This window comes from Phyllobates terribilis, unplaced genomic scaffold, assembly GCF_046119375.1.
Source record: "Phyllobates terribilis strain yellow unplaced genomic scaffold, ASM4611937v1 Scaffold_4__5_contigs__length_816908805, whole genome shotgun sequence".
Classification (NCBI taxonomy): Eukaryota; Metazoa; Chordata; class Amphibia; order Anura; family Dendrobatidae; genus Phyllobates; species Phyllobates terribilis.
The window spans coordinates 273,168,629-273,185,651 of record NW_027362764.1 but is presented as its reverse complement, the minus strand read 5'-3'; positions in this window follow the sequence as shown (position 1 = coordinate 273,185,651).

Here is a 17,023-nt window from a genome sequence, read left to right as displayed (position 1 = left end):
AACCAGACGAAAATGACAAATGGACTCCCAACCTGTCACAAAAAGCATGCCAAAAGCGAGCCACAAACTGAGGTCCTCTATCAGAACCAATATCCGTGGAAACGCCATGGAACTTGACAATTTCCTTAACAAACGCCTTAGCGAGTGTCTTGGCGCAGGGCAACTTAATGAATGGAACCAAATGACACATCTTACTAAAACGGTCCACGACCACCCAGAAGACAGTAAAACCCTCGGACACAAGAAGATCAGCAATAAAATCCATTGTGAGATGCGTCCAAGGCGCACTAGGGACCTCCAGAGGGCAAAGCAACCCAGCAGCAGGAGTATGTGAAGCCTTTGACCTAGCACTCACAGTACATTGATGCACCCACTTGATGACTTCCTTCTGCCATCCAGGCCACCAAAAACTGCGACTGATAAGTCTCTTAGTCTCCGAAATTCCTGGATGACCTGCCAACCGAGACTCATGACACTCCACAAACAAATCTCTCCTTAAGGCTCTAGGCACGAACAACCTCCCATGGGGAGTGTTAGATGGAGCATCATATTGAGCTTTCAGAATCTCATTCTCCAACACGGAGTCCAATGCCGCCACCGCAACTCCTTTCTGTAAAATGCTCTCCTCCTCCTCGGCACCGACGGTAGGAGAGAAGCTGCGAGATAAAGCATCGGCTTTAACATTCTTAGTACCAGGGATATAGGCAACAGAAAAATGAAACCAAGAAGAAAAAAAAGTGCCCACCTAGCTTGACGGGCATTCAAGCGCTTGGCAGCATGCAGATAGATCAAATTCTTATGATCTGTGAAAACCTGAATAGGAAATATAGCACCTTCCAAAAAATGACGCCAATGTTCAAACGCGAGTTTAATAGCCAGCCACTCCCGATTTCCAACATCATAATTCAGTTTGGTTTCCGAAAATTTTTTCGAAAAGAAGGCACAAGGATGTACTTCACCCTTGTTCTCCTGAGACAAAACTGCTCCGACCCCCACCGACGAAGCATCGACCTCGATCAAAAAAGGCTTGGTCTCATTAGGCTGCATAAGGATAGGGGCAGAACTGTACCTCTCTTTGAGATACTCAAAAGCTTCAATGGCCTCAGTAGTCCACTGGGCCATATTCGCACCTTTCCTGGTGAGATCGGTTAGAGGTTTAACAATTACAGAAAAATTCTTAATGAATTTCCTGTAATAATTGGCAAAACCCAAAAATCTCTGTATAGATTTCAAACCAATAGGCCTAGGCCATTCCTGCACAGCCTGAACCTACACAGGGATCATCTCAAAGCCCTCGCTGGAGACAATGTAGCCCAAAAAACTAATTTTCTGCACAGCGAACTCACATTTCTCCAGCTTAGCAAAGAGTGAATTATCACTCAATAACTGTAAAACTTCACGTACACTCTACCAATGGGACTCTAGATCTGGTGAATAAATCAAAATGTCATCCAAATACACATCCACATTCTTACTAATCAAAGGTCTCAGGATGTCATTAATAAGGTCCTGAAAAAATGCAGGTGCATTGGTAAGACCAAAAGGCATCACCAGATTCTCAAAATGACCTACCGGAGTGTTAAAAGCAGTTTTCCATTCATCACCCTCCTTCACACGTAACAAATTGTATGCCCCCCGGAGATCAATTTTAGAGAACCACTTGACCCCCACTAACTGGTTAAACAAGTCAGGAATTAACAGCAATGGGTAGGAATTGCGTACGGTAATCTTATAATTTCACGAAAATCCAGACATGAACGTAAACCCCCATCCTTTTTTTTAACAAAGAAAAATCCAACTGCCACAGGCGACTTAGAAGGTCTAATGTCACCAGCAGTCAGGCTAGTCTGTATGTATTCCTCCAAGGCCTTTCTTTCAGGGATAGTCAGATTAAACAAGCGACTCTTGAGAAGAGTAGCTCCTGGAACAAACTCAATGGCGCAATCATAATCCCTATGAGGAGGTAAAGCTTGCGACTTCTCCTCCGAAAAAACTCTCCAAAAATCTTGAATAGGTACAGGTAATTCACCTTTTTCCACAGCCGCAGTGCGACCATTACAACATTTATCATAGCACTTCGGACTCCAAGACTTAATCATATTAGTAGACTAGTCCAGTAAAGGATTGTGCAGGTTTCACCAAGGCAATCCTAGAACAACCGGAGAGGGTAAATTATCTAAAACAACCAAGTCCAAAATTTCTTGGTGAACTCCATTGATAGTGAGGGGAAATGCAGCAACCTTGTGAGTAATACATTTCAAGGGAGTGTTATCAATTGCAATCACAGAAATAGGTGATGACAAAGGTTTGGATTTCAATTTATGGTTTTCCAAAAACCCTTTATCAATCACATTAAGTGTTGAACCACAATCCACAAATACCTGAAATTCAATCAAATCTCCCAGCAAAGTAGTGCTCCTAGAGAGAAATACTCCTGCATAGCGTAAACAAGCAATACGGGCGTAACTGACCTTTTTTTTTCTTTACATAAACGAAGCTCACAATACTTAATCAAATGGTCAGCTTTACCACAATAAAGACACAATCCCTCGGCGAACCTCCGGTCTCTTTCCTGAGAGGAGAAATCCAAAGGTGGTGAAGGTAGAGATATACGTCCGCGCCGCTGAAAAATCCTCAAATCAGGAACATATAATGAAATCCTTGTTTATTGGTAAATGCCTACGCGTTTCTGGGTGTTCCACACCCCTTCATCAGGGCACCAACAGATATATCAATGTATGCACTGAAACACTCCATTTATATACAGACATAAAGTGAAAAAAAAAAAAAAAAGTGTGTTCAAAAAGGAAGAGCAGAAAAAAAAAAAAAAAAAACAACAACATAATCTTTGCACCTGAGGCCGTGCGCAAAAACCTTCAACAAAACTTTATCAATGAGTGTCACCAATATAAAAGTGAGTATAAAAAACATGTATTAAGACACGTATTACAAATAATGTAGTGTAGAGATGTATAAATAATCAATATACAGAATAGTCAAATGTATCAGTCAAATGGAGTAAATACATGAAAGGAGTATTACTTACTAATAAGTAAGCGTTCACATTAGGTAAGAACAATATAAATATATATATAACATTAAAATCTCTAATGAGAATACACCCATTAGCTGTCGTTTCATAAAGGAAGATGGGAAATGAAGGAACAAGATAAAAATAAAAAGTACCCCCATGTAAAAAATAGCCCGTAATAACCTCTATCAACGGAGGAATGGTACAAGGAACAGGTTATCTGACATATATCATTAGTGACATAGAGACTTAATGTGTAGTAATAGGACCCAAAGAAAACGCCGCGATGTAGTGCAAAGGCTGTGGCACAGATAAAGGAGATACACAAACAGGTAGTGAATCACCTGACGTGCGGTGGCGTAGAAGGAGAGAGGTGTGTGATTGTAGCAACCAGCAGAACGTTACGATGTGGGTTCGAGTTGTACTGGTCCAAAAAGGAAACCATAAAAGAGGGAATATTTATAATAGCGTGCAGGATTTTGGAGGAACACAATATGTGTGTCAGTAAAAACTATGATGAATGTAAAAACACAGATTTATGTGTGTATATATAAAAAACAATATTAACTATAAAAAAAACTTCAGAGACATCATTCAGACCAAAGGGCTTAAGAGTATTCAGTCTGTAAATCCAATAAATTTCCTTTCTGTTTAGTTCTATCAGTTCTGTTTAGAGTCTATCAGGATAATTCTCGGGAATTTGATCAATAGGGCTGATCTTTAGACTTAAAAAATCTTTATTATGCACCACTGTGCAATGTCTAGAAAGACCTTGTTTAAGAAACCCTTTAAGAACATTATGCCTATGGGAGTTGAGGCGTAGGTGGAGAGGCTGTATCGTTCTCCCCACATATTGTTTATTACAACTGCATTCTATTAGATAGATAACAAAAGTAGAATTGCAGGTGAGATATTTGTTGGTCTCAAAAATCTCCATATTAGTCTTTGATTGAAAATGAGTAAGACCATGTGTAATACTTTTAGACCCATTATTTCAAGTATTGGTTCGCTAACAAGTAAATTGTCCAAATACAATGATAAAATTATGAAAATACATGTATTGCATTTGGATAGCTTCCTTAGGGACTCCGCACATTTGATTAATTTAATGAAAGAGATCAAATGGAAAAATACTTATACTTTCATCTCTTTAGATGTAGCAGCTTTATATTCCAATATAGAACACACAATTGGTCTGGCAGCTTTTAGGCACTTCTTAGATTTAGATAATAGGCTTACGGTTACACAAAGGGATTTTTTATCTGAAGGGTTGTCGTTTATATTGAATAATAATTATTTCACCTTTAGAGATAAAATGTATCATCAGGTATCAGGTACAGCGATGGGGTCAAAAATAGCACCTACATACGCTAATCTTTTTATGGGTCTCTTCGAAAAAATATATATCTATAACTCCCCTATTTTTGAGAACATCATATTTTATAAACGGTACATTGATGACTTGATTATTATTTGGGATGCTGAACTTGTTGGTCCGGCTGAGTTTCTAAATCATTTGAATGGAAAAGTTTGGGGTCTCTCTTTTACACCCTTTGTTAATCCTGATACTATCAATTTTTTGGATCTCACATTATTTTTAATAGGAGAGAATATCTGCACAAAAACATACTTTAAAGATGTTGACACAAATAGCTACATTAATTTTAAAAGCGGTCATTACTCTAAATGGCTAAAAAATATTCCTAGAAACCAATTCTATAGGATTAGAAAGAATTGTACTCACAAAGATGACTTTATAGTACAATCTAGCACTCTTGCTAACAGGTTTAAAAACCAGGGATACCCCGGTAATCTTATTAAAAAAGCATATCTGGAGGCTTTAAATATAGAAAATATGGATAGTCTATTGATAGGTAAAGAAAAAACTAAAAATACCAAGGAGAGTAATTATTCCTTGAATTTCATTACTTCCTACAAAAAATCTCATGGACAAATACGAAAATACTAGAAGATAATTGGAAAATTCTTCTAGATGATCCCATACTGAAAAAGATCTTGCCTAAAAAAACGGGTATTACTTTTAGGCGTGCCCCCACACTAAGAAATATCATAGCTCCGAGTAGGATAAGGAATACTACAAAGAACAACTGTATGACTCCTATAACATCCTGTAAAGGGGTCTTTAAATGTGGCAACAAAAATTGTCTATGTTGTAAAAGTATTACACATGGTCTTACTCACTTTCAATCAAAGACTAATATGGAGATTTTTGAGATCAATAAATATCTCACCTGCAATTCTACTTTTGTTATCTATCTAATAGAATGCAGTTGTAATAAACAATATGTGGGGAGAACGATACAGCCTCTCCACCTACGCCTCAACTCCCATAGGCATAATGTTCTTAAAGGGTTTCTTAAACAAGGTCTTTCTAGACATTGCACAGTGGTGCATAATAAAGATTTTTTAAGTCTAAAGATCAGCCCTATTGATCAAATTCCCGAGAATTATCCTGATAGACTCCAAGAACTAAACAGAAAGGAAATTTATTGGATTTACAGACTGAATACTCTTAAGCCCTTTGGTCTGAATGATGTCTCTGAAGTTTTTTTATAGTTAATATTGTTTTTTATATATACACACATAAATCTTTGTTTTTACATTCATCATAGTTTTTACTGACACACATATTGTGTTCCTCTAAAATCCTGCATGCTATTATAAATATTCCCTCTTTTATGGTTTCCTTTTTGGACCAGTACAACTCGAACCCACATCGTAGCGCTCTGCTGGCTGCTACAATCACACACCTCTCTCCTTCTATGCCACCGCACATCAGGTGATTCACTACCTGTTTGTGTATCTCCTTTATCTGTGCCACAGCCTTTGCACTACATCGCGGCGTTTTCTTTGGGTCCTATTACTACACATTAAGTCTCTATGTCACTACATGATATTTGTCAGATAACCTGTTCCTTGTACCATTTCTCCGTTGATAGAGGTTATTACGGGCTATTTTTTACATGGCGGTACTTTTTATTTTTATCTTGTTCCTTCGTTTCCCATCTCCCTTTATGGAACGACAGCTAATGAGTGTATTCTCATTAGAGATTTTAATGTTATATACAGTCATGGCCAAAAGTATTGAGAATGACACCAAAATTATATTTTCACATGATCTGCTGGCCTCTGGTTTTTATTAGTGTTTGTCTGATGTTTATATCACATACAGAAATATAATTGCAATCATATTATGAGTACCAATAGATTATATTGACAGTTAGAATGAGTTAATGCAGCCAGTCAATATTTGCAGTGTTGCCCCTTCTTCTTCAAGACCTCTGTAATTCTCCCTGGCATGCTCTCAATCAACTTTTGGACCAAATCCTGACTGATAGCAGTCCATTCTTGCATAATCAATGCTTGCATTTTGCCAGAATTTGTTGGTTTTTGTTTTTCCACCCGTCTCTTGATGATTGACCACAAGTTCTCAATGGGATTAAGATCTGGGGAGTTTCCAGGCCATGGACCCAAAATCTCTATGTTTTGTTCCATTAGCCATTTAGTTATCACCTTTGCTTTATGGCAAGGTGCTCCATCATGCTGGAAAAGGCATTGTTGGGCACCAAACTGCTCTTGGACGGTTGGGAGAAGTTGCTCTTGGAGGACATTCTGGTACCATTCTTTATTCATGGCTGTGTTTTTAGGCAAGACTGTGAGTGAGCTGATTCCCTTGGCTGAGAAGCAACCCCACACATGAATGGTTTCAGGATGCTTTACAGTTGGCATGAGACAAGACTGGTGGTAGCGCTCACCTCTTCTTCTCCGAATAAGCTGTTTTCCAGATGTCCCAAACAATCGAAAAGGGGATTCATCAGAGAAAATGACTTTGCCCCAGTCCTCAGCAGTCCACTCCCTGTACCTTTTGCAGAATATCAGTCGGTCCCTGATGTTTTTTCTGGAGAGAAGTGGCTTCTTTGCTGCCCTCCTTGAATCCAGCCCTTGCTAAAAGAGTCTCCGCCTCACAGTGCGTGCAGAAGCACTCACACCAGCCTGCTGCCATTCCTGAGCAAGCTCGGCACTGCTGGTAGTCCGATCCCGCAGCTGAAACAGTTTTAAGATACGGTCCTGGCGCTTGCTGGTCTTTCTTGGGCGCCCTGGAGCCTTTTTGACAACAATGGAAGCTCTCTCCTTGAAGTTCTTGATGATGCGATAGATTGTTGACTGAGGCGCAATCTTTGTAGCTGCGATACTCTTCCCTGTTAGGCCATTTTTGTGAAGTGCAATGATGGCTGCACGTGTTTCTTTAGAGATAACCATGGTTAACTGAAGAGAAACAATGATACCAAGAACCAGCCTCCTTTTAAAGTGTCCAGTGATGTCATTCTTACTTAATCATGACTGATTGATCGCCAGCCCTGTCCTCCTCAACACCCACACCTGTGTTAATGGATCAATCACTAAAACAATGTTAGCTGCTCCTTTTAAGGCAGGACTGCAATGATGTTGAAATGTGTTTTGGGGGTTAAAGTTCATTTTCTGGGCAAATATTGACTTTGCAAGTACAGTAATTGCTGTTAAGCTGATCACTCTTTGACATTCAGGAGTATATGCAAATTGCCATTACAAAAAATGAAGCAGTAAACTTTGGAAAAATTACTATTTGTCTCATTCTCAATACTTTTGGCCATGACTGTATATATTTATATTGTTCTTACCTAATGTGAACGCTTACTTATTAGTAAGTAATACTCCTTTCATGTATTTACTCCATTTGACTGATACATTTGACTATTCTGTATATTGATTATTTATACATCTCTACACTACATTATTTGTAATACGTGTCTTAATACATGTTTTTTATACTCACTTTTTATATTGGTGACACTCATTGATAAAGTTTTGTTGAAGGTTTTTGCACACAGCCTCAGGTGCAAAGGTTATGTTGTTGTTTTTTTTGTTTTTTTTTCTGCTCTTCCTTTTTGAACACACTTTTTTTTTTTGTCACTTTATGTCTGTATATAAATGGAGTGTTTCAGTGCATACATTGATATATCTGTTGATGCCCTGATGAAGGGGTGTGGAACACCCAGAAACGCGTAGGAATTTACCAATAAACAAGGATTTTATTATATGTTCCTGATTTGAGGATTTTTCAGCGGCGCGGACGTATATCTCTACCTTCACCGCCTTTGGATTTATTCTGGTCCTGTGGGACACCTATTGGAGATCCACTGCAGCTGCCTTTTATATGTTATGGTAGTTGTGTCCTCACACAATCTAACCAGGTGAGAACCACCTTTTTACTATTATTCCCTATGTCTACAGGTGTAACCCTATTGGGCTTTGCGCTCTCTCTCTCTTTGTATTTTATCCTGAGAGGAGAGCGATTTTGCCCCCACCTCCATCAGTTCTCCGCCATCAGAGCAGATTTTCTGGGGACTAGGAACTGACATTACAGGAGTCTTTACCTCATTCAGCCTGAATCTCAGCCTCCTGTCCACACGAACAGCTAACTGCATGGCATCCTGCAAAGTCTCAGGTGCAGGGAATGCAATTAGCAGATCCTTAACCCTTTCACTCAGACCAGCAAGAAATAAACATTTCAGAGCAGGATCATTCCATTTAACTTCTGAGGTCCATCTCCTGAAGTGTGTGCAATAATTTTCAACATCACCTGACCCCTGATTCAAACGCCTGAGTTCTGCCTTAGCAGATGAGATTCAATCAGGATCGTCATATAGTAGCCCCATAGCAGAAAAAAATTCTTCAACAGACCTTAAACATGGATCATTAGGTTGGAGAGAAAAGGCCAACCCCTGTGGTTCATTGTGCAAAAGTGACATAATAAAACCAATGCGCTGTGATTCATTCCCAGAGGACCTTGGTCTCAAACGAAAATATAACAAACAAGCATTTTTAAAGGAAAAAAAATCTTGTTGTTTACCATAAAAAACATCAGGTAGTCCTACCTTGGGTTCGACAAAATGCGCTCCAGAACAGCTACTCACGTGTTGCTGAAGCTCGGCCACCTCCAGAGACAATCCCTGCAGGCGTTGAGCCAAATCCTGGATGGAAACCATACTGATCCCCGAATTTCTTTCCTTTTAGTTTTTTGGGCTGGACTTACTGTTATGATCTGCAGCATGAACTAAGGAAAGATAGGGGAAAGCTGTCCCTACAGTAAGATTAAGCTGAATCCCTATGATATAGTGGGCTGCATGTTCCTAGCGAACAGACCCGCCTTAGTCCTCGGCAAGTCTGAACGAAGACCTATAGCATAAAGGGAGGAGTCCCTAAAAGAACTAAGGACTGGGACAAAAAATGGGACACCTCCTAAACAGAAAAGTAGTTGCAGAACACAAAAAGACAAACTGACAAAAAGGTACTATAGGTCCCAGAAGGACCAAACGAACTGACAGAGAAAGGCACAGAAGCACCTGGCTAGAGAAACAGTCAAACACTGAAGTCCAGCACAACCAAAAGGGCGGAGCTGGAATATAAAGGCAGATGGTCACGTGACCACAAAACACAAGATGGAAAAAACAAACAGGAGGGTTCTAACACTGCCAGTAATTGACTGGTCATTCTGCTCTATGACCTGCTCCCTCAGCCAACAAGTCGGGCAGCGCCATCATTGACGGGAGTAACGCATGCACAATAACATCCTTATGATGTTGCAAGAGCCCCCAAGAAAGACAGCGCCTGCATGAGATGTCAGGCTCTAGGACCAGTTTCCTCTCTTGAGAACTCATCCCACGTCATTCCCAGGGGTGGCACATGCGCAGATGGATAGTCTAGATCTCACAAAATCACAAACCTGAACATGCATCACCCTTGGGAATGATGACACTTGTGCGTACAGTGGCGATTTTAGGACATGATCAGATATCAAAATCAAACATCAGAATGATTTCAGTTTGAGGCTAAATACCCTGTCTGAGAACTGATTTTGATAAGTGATTCTGATAAGTGATTTTGACGAGTGATTTTGATGAGTGATTCTGACAAGTGATTTTGACGAGTGACGAGTGCCAGGAGGAGAAAGAAGGAAAGAGACCGGAGAGCTGTAAGTGCAGACCTGCACTTGCAAGCTCATTTGCATAAGAATTCACTGATGGATTACTAGACAACACAAACTTATTATATATAGGTATGGATGTAATCATCGTTACAGGTACTTTACTGTGATTAAATTTGAAGTCTACAAAGCTGCTGACAGGTTCCCTTTAGGCTGTGTGCCCACGATGCGTTTTTTAAGCATTTCCACAGCGGCAAAAACGCTGCAGAAACGCTTAAAAAACGCATGGTAGAAGATCTGCCATGTTCCCCAATGATAATCCGCATGTGCTGTGCACATGCTGAGGAAATTTCCGCTGCGGATTATCATTGCGGAAAAAAACGCAGCACTACCAATTATTTTGCGAAAGTGCTGCGTTTTCGCCGCCATTGACTTGCATTAGAACGCATGCATTCCGCTTCACTAGATAAGGACATGCGGAATGCATGCATTCAGTGTGCGGATGGTACCCGGGTCTAGAGGAGAGGAGACTCTCCTCCGGACCCGGGTACCATACAAACTGTGAAAAAAAGAATAAAATAAAAAATAAAGATTATATTTACCTTCTAATGGCCCCCGCTGCACTCGTCCTTTCATGCCGGCAGCTAGCTTTGGACTAAAGGACCTGCGCTGACATCATAGTCATGTGACGGGTCACGCGACGCTGACGTCGGCAGGTCCTTCAGTGTACCGCTGCCCGCAGCCAGGACGGAGGGAATCAAGACTGCGGGGGCCATCAGAAGGTAAGTATACAGTATATTTATTTTTTTATTTTTTTACGATTCTTTCAGTCACAGTATATAAATCCATGCCGTTTGCATGGATTTATATAGTGTGACCAAGTTGACAAGCACTTTCCAAGTGATGCTAAAATCGCTTGGAAAGCGCTTGTCAACCCGCATGCTTAAATGCAAGTGAAGAATGCTTCACTTCTGCATGTCCCTGGCAGGAAAACGCATGTACAATCCGCATGCGTTTTTTTCTGGCAGAGAGATGCAGAAACGCTCAGGAAAAAATCCTGAGCATTTCTGCATCGTGGGCACATAGCCTTAGGCTGTGTGCCCACTATGCGTTTTTTAAGTGTTTCTGCAGCGGCAATTCTGCTGCAGAAACGCTTAAAAAATGCTTGGTAGAAGGTCTGCCATGTCCCCAATGATAATCCGCATGTGCTGTGCACATGCTGCGGAGATTTCCGCTGCGGATTATCATTGCGGAAAAATACCACTAACAATTATTTTGCGGAATTGCGGCGTTTTTGCCGCCATTGACTTGCATTGAATCGCATAATATCCGCATCACTATATGTGCACATGCGGATATTCTGCAATTCAATGTGCGGATGGTACCCAGGTTTGGAGAAGAGGAGACTCTCCTCCAGACCCGGGTACCTTAGTAAAAAAAAAGAATTTAAAATAAAAAATATTCATTATACTTACCTTCTGATAGCCCCCGGTCTCCATAGTGATCCGTCCTGGCTCCCCAGCAGCTTGTGATGGTCTAAAAAGACCTGCCATGACGTCATTTAGTCATGTGATGGGTCACGCGACCGCCGATGTCAGCGGTCGCGTGACCCGTCACATGACTAAATGACGTCATGGCAGGTCCTTTTACACAACCGAGAGACACCAGGAAGACCGGACGGATTGCTATGGAGACCAGGGGCCATAAGAAGGTAAGTATAATATTTATTCTTTATTTTTTACCATTCTTTACGGTCACACTATATAAATCCATGCCGGTTGCATGGATTTATATAGTGTGACCAAGTTGTCAAGCGCTTTCCAAGTGATGCTAAAATCGCGTGGAAAGTGCTTGTCAACCCGAATGCGAAATCGCATGTGAAGAACGCTTCAATTACGCTTGTCCCTGGCAGGAAAAACGCATGTACAATCCGCATGTGTTTTTTCTGCCAGGGAGATACAGAAACGCTCAGAAAGAATCCGGAGCATTTCTGCATCGTGGGCACATAGCCTTAAAGCTTCTTGGCTAAAAAAGAGCAAAAAAAAACAATTGCTTTTGTCAAATCAAAAAGTTTTGCCAGAACAATATGGACTTTGTCCCTACAAATCTCTCTCACTTACCAATGACTTCCAACAGAGTCAGATTGAGTGGGGAGGATACATCCCATTAAATAGAGCACCCAGTTGTCAATTTATTCAAATATCTTTAAAAGGAAAATAAATACTCATATATTTCTGGGAGGAATGGCGCTGAACATATTTCTACAAACAAGTATTTACTTAAACCACCACGTCAGAAGGTCTGACAGGTCTTCTTTATGCCTAAAAATTGTGATATAATTGTGCTGTTTGATATTTTAACTGGTACAACATTTTACAATACTTTAACAAAATGCTTTACTTCTATTAAATCTCTCACTAGGTGTCCTATTATGTTAGGGAGTGAGGAAAGAGAAACGCAAATGTTGTACTAACACAGCAATACCTGTCTCAGAAGACAGAAACCAGATGAGCATTGTAAATCAAATTTGAACAATGGCAAAGCTTTCTTTTTACCTTAGTTACTATGGTGATTGATGTCCCAGCACACAACTAAGATGATTCCTTCATCTTGAAAAGGCAGTATTGAAAGACGTGAAATGTACTGGCAAGGGGCTGCTGAGCCATGCTGTAGATAGTTTGTATTGTTAACGCAACATGTATTATTAAAGTGAGTCTATATATTGTGTAGTCCTAATGGATAGGTACAGCCAGAGATAAGGCATGACCGTAAATAATGTGACAATGCTGTGTTATCTATTGTCCGGTCTGTTTGATCTAAACTAACTTATATAAACCATCAAGTAATAATAATACATATTGAACAGAAACACTATAATAAAACATTGAAATATATGATACGGTTAGTTGTGCCATAGCACTATGTATAAGACATTATCATTTGCAGGGCTATGCTACATGCCTAGGCATACTTTAAAACTGTGCTTTAAAAACTTAAGAAAATGCACTTAGAGAGTTTCAAATATAAATACATTTTGCATTACTTCTAATATTGCAATGTATTTTGAGCGGACGGACGTCTTTTCTCATAGGACTTACTTGGCTTATGCCTCTGGAATAGAATAATAGTTAGCCTGTAATTAATACATCAGGGACAGTGGTGGTATAATGCATTTATTTTTGATGGATGTATCAACCTAACATCAGACATAAATTATATTACATTATTCTTCAGAAGTAGGTAACATTGTAAAGCAAGAAATCCTGAAGAAATGTTTTAGCTAGAAATAGCTTTATGATGGTTACGATAATTCTTTTGTGTAAAAAAGCCAACAGTACTATATTACAGCAGTTTGTAGGTTAACCATAAAAAATATGTTTGCAAAATTTCAAAGTGCACAGGCCTCTTCCTACAGGAAAGTGTTATGTTCTGCTACCAGAGCTAAGGAAAGAGAGGAGATCTGTCCCTACGATAGAACTCAGCTTAATCCCTACGATGTAACAGGGGACCTGATCCTGCGATCAGACCTGCTAAAGTCCTAAGCTAGTCTGTACGGAGACCTATAGATGTGGGGAAGGAATCCCTACAAGTACTAAGGACTGGGAGGAATATGGGACACCTCCTAACAGAAATAGTAGCAGACAGACGAACAAACAAAATATATAGAACATAGAGGTCAGTAGACAAAGCAAACTAACAGAGCAAGACACAGAGCACAGGCTAGCTAGAAAGTAGATATACAATGAAGTCCAGCAAAGCCAGAAGGGCGGAGCAGGATTAAATAGGCCAACAAGGTCATGTGACCAGCAAAGGAAAAAAAACCTAAGAGCAAGGTTCTAACAGTACCCCCCTTCTAAGAGGATCCTCCGGATCCCCTAGGACCAGGCTTATCCGGAAATCTCCTGTGAAACGCTCTGATAAGTCTGGACGCGGAAACATCATCCGACCTCACCCAAGAGTTATCCTCGGGACCGAAACCTTTCCAGGCCACAAGATACTGCAAACTACCTCTATACCGTCTAGAGTTAAGGATGCGAGAAATTTCATATTCCCCGTCCTCCACCACCGGAGGAACAGAGGCAGAGGTGTCACAATCCGATACAACAGAGAGACATGAAATACCGGATTAATTCTCCAGGAGGTAGGAACCTCCAACCTAACAGCAGATTGGTTGACAACCTGAAGCACCTTAAAGGGCCCTACAAACTTGGGACCCAATTTCTTTGAAGGAATCCTCAACCGCAGATTCCTAGAGGACAACCAAACCATGTCACCAACAGCGAACAAAACCTCCTGTCGTTTCCTATCAAAGTAGTCTTTAGATTTTCTGTTGGCCTCCTGAAGATTACCATGCACATCCGTCCAAACTCTCTCCAAATCACCGGAAAAATTCTCCTCCTCAGGCACGGCAGATCCCAACTTGGAGAACGACCCAAACGACGGATGTCTCCCAGAACAACAAAAAAAAGGCGAACAACCAGCAGAAGAAGATGTATGATTGTTCAGAGCAAATTCAGCAAGTGGCAGAAACTCAGACCACCCCTCTTGATTGTCTGCCACAAAACAACGCAAGAACTGCTCAACATCCTGGTTTTTCCTTTCTGTCTGGCCATTAGATTCAGGATGATATCCGGACGAGAACGACAAATGAACTCCCAACCTATCACAAAAGGCACGCCAAAAACGAGCCACGAACTGAGGACCCCTATCAGAAACAATGTCAGTAGGAACGCCATGAAGTCTGACAATTTCCTTGACAAAGGCCTTAGCGAGAGTTTTAGCGCAGGGCAGTTTGACGAAAGGAACCAAGTGACACATCTTGCTAAAACGGTCCACGACCACCCAGATGACAGTAAAACCCTCAGAGGGGGGAAGGTCGGTTATAAAGTCCATAGCCAAATGTGTCCAAGGAGCACTGGGAACCTCCAAAGGACAAAGCAACCCCGCAGCAGGAGTATGTGAGGACTTAGATCTAGCACATATAGTACATTGACGCACCCACTTAATGACTTCCTTCTGCCATCCAGGCCACCAAAAACTGCGACCCACCAGTCTCTTGGTCTCAGAGATTCCGGGATGACCTGCCAACCGAGATTCGTGACACTCAACAAACAAATCTCTCCTAAAGGTCCCAGGCACAAACAACCTCCCATGAGGAGTGTTAGAAGGGGCATTCTCCTGTGCTTTAAGAATCTCATTTTCCAAAACGGAGTCCAAAGCAGCTATCACAACACCTTCTTGTAAAATGTTCTCCTCTTTCTCAGCACCGACTATGGGAGAAAAACTGCGAGACAAGGCATCCGCCTTAACATTCTTAGTACCAGGGATGTAAGTAACGGAGAAATTAAACCGCGAGAAAAACAGTGCCCACCTAGCCTGACGGGCATTCAGGCGCTTAGCAGCATCAAGATATATCAGATTTTTATGATCCGTAAGAACCTGAACGGGAAATTCCGCAACTTCCAAGAAGTGGCGCCAGTGTTCAAATGCGAGTTTAATAGCCAATAATTCCCGATTACCAATATCGTAATTCAGTTCAGTCTCCGAAAAAATTTTTTTGAAAAAAAGGCACAGGGATGTAATCCATCCCCGTTATCCTGAGACAATACTGCGCCAACCCCCACAGAGGAAGCATCAACCTCAACCAAAAACGGCCTAGTAACATCAGGCTGCATAAGGATGGGAGCAGAGGTGAACCTCTCCTTGAGATACACAAAAGCTTCAATGGCCTCAGAAGACCACTGAACCGCATCAGCACCTTTCCTGGTGAGATCAGTCAGAGGTTTGACAATACTAGAAAAATTTTTTATGAATTTTCTGTAGTAATTGGCGAAACCCAAAAACCTCTGTATCGATTTCAAACCAATAGGCCTAGGCCATTCCTGCACAGCCTGAACCTTAACCGGATCCATCTCAAAACCTTTGCTGGAGATAATGTAGCCCAAAAAACTAATTCTCTGTACAGCGAACTCACATTTCTCCAGCTTAGCAAAAAGCGAATTGTCCATTAATAACTGTAATACCTCACGCACGCTCCGCCAATGAGACTCCAGATCCGGCGAATAAATCAAAATGTCATCCAAATACACAACCACATTTTTGCCGATCAAAGGTCTAAGGATGTCATTAATCAGATTCTGAAAAAATGCAGGAGCATTAGTAAGACCAAAAGGCATAACCAGATTCTCAAAATGACCCACAGGAGTGTTAAAAGCAGTCTTCCATTCGTCACCCTCCTTCATGCGCAACAGATTGTATGCCCCCTTAAGGTCAATTTTAGAGAACCACTTGGCCCCCATTAACTGGTTAAACAGATCAGGAATCAATGGCAGTGGGTAAGGATTGCGTACAGTAATTTTGTTAATCTCACGAAAATCCAGACAAGGACGTAAACCGCCGTCCTTTTTTTTTACAAAAAAAAATCCAACCGCCACAGGAGACTTAGAGGGCCTAATGTGACCGGCGGCCAAACTTGTCTGTATGTATTCCTCCAAAGCCTTCCTCTCAGGAATAGTAAGGTTAAATAAACGACTTTTAGGAAGAGTCGCTCCAGGGACAAATTCAATAGAACAATCATAGTCTCTATGGGGAGGCAAAACCTGTGAATCCTTCTCAGAAAAAACTCTCCAAAAATCCTGAATAGGAACAGGCAATTCTCCCCTATCCAAAGCTGCAATACGCCCGTTACAACACTTGTCATAACATTTATGGCTCCAGGATTTAATTTCACTGGTAGACCAATCCAGTACAGGATTGTGAAATTTTAACCAGGGCAATCCCAATATTACTGGAGAAGGCAAGTTATTCAACACTACCAAATCCAATTTCTCATGGTGAACACCATTAATAGTGAGAGGAAATTCACAGACCTTGAGAGTAATATTCTTCAAAGGGGAACCATCCACAGAAACCACAGCAATGGGGGATGATAAAGGTTCAGGTTTTAAATTGAGTCTTTCCACGAATCCCCCATCAATTACATTCAAAGTAGACCCGCAATCAACAAA